Source organism: Myotis davidii, unplaced genomic scaffold (assembly GCF_000327345.1).
Source record: "Myotis davidii unplaced genomic scaffold, ASM32734v1 scaffold5045, whole genome shotgun sequence".
NCBI lineage: Eukaryota > Metazoa > Chordata > Mammalia > Chiroptera > Vespertilionidae > Myotis > Myotis davidii.
In genome coordinates, this window is record NW_006296455.1 from 1 (window position 1) to 1,151 (window position 1,151).

Below are 1,151 nucleotides of genomic sequence, written 5' to 3' on the forward strand. Positions count from 1 at the left end.
AGTAAAGCAATGGCTGTCCAATATGACAAAATTTAAAAAGCGGCATGGTTATAGATTTGTTTAAAATCCAGTTGATAAAAACCTTTACTTTCCTATAAGATTCTAGAGGCCTAATGCATGACATTTGTGCAAGCATAGGCCTTCCTTCCTCTGGCTGCCAGCACCAGTTTTTTTCTGGCACCCGGGACCGGGGCTTCCCTCGCAGAGGGAGGCCCTGCCCATCTGCCATAGCCTGTCAGTCGGTGGGGGCTCCCTCTATGGTATGATCGTGGAGCCCCCTGATTGATTGCCCCACCGGATGGTGGCCTGGGCCTCCCTCTGCGGGGCGATCAAGGAGCGATGGCCAGGCCCCCGACCAATCACATCGCACCCGCCTTGGCTGGCCTGGCGCCAGTGGGTGTCATAGCGTGGTTGTCCGGAAGGTCGTTTGGTCTAATTACCATATTATGCTTTTAGTATTATAGATGGCATTCTGAGACAACAACCTTTTAGTAAATAATGCCTGAAAAATGACATAGAGAACAACAAACAATTTGTACATAAAGAATAGAATGTGGCACATGGCTTATTGCAGACGGTGTAGTAAACATTGAAAACAATTGATAAACCCCAATAGATGAAACCTACAAACACCCAGAATGTCAGTGTCAGACGCAGAGCATCATCCCACTTGCCCTATGCCCCTGACTGGAGACGTGTCATTTCTGAAAGTTTTCCTTTTGACCCTGGCTCTGAATATGAGTACGTTCTTTTCTGAATTAGACTGAAACCTCTCTAACATTCAACATATATGTATCTAAATAGAACACTGTTATTAATTTTAAATTTGACAAAGCTTCCTCATGTAATTTCAAGTATTTTGAATCTGCCCAATTTAGTTTAAAAATAATTTCTTTTTGAGAGGAGAGAATAGATCCTTGAGGTACCCACAGGCCCTTGGGGTGTCCCAAAGGTATTTCTCAGTCTAAAGTGGTGATGGCCAATCTTTTGAGCTCGGTGTGTCAGTATTTTGAAAAACCCTGCTGGCTTAGTCCTGCTCCCCGGGGGATTGGGCCTAAACTGGCAACCAAACATCCCTCTGGCAGCCTGGCAGCCCTCGGGGGATGTCCACTTGCCAGCAGGGAGCAGGCCTAAACTGCAGTCGGACATCC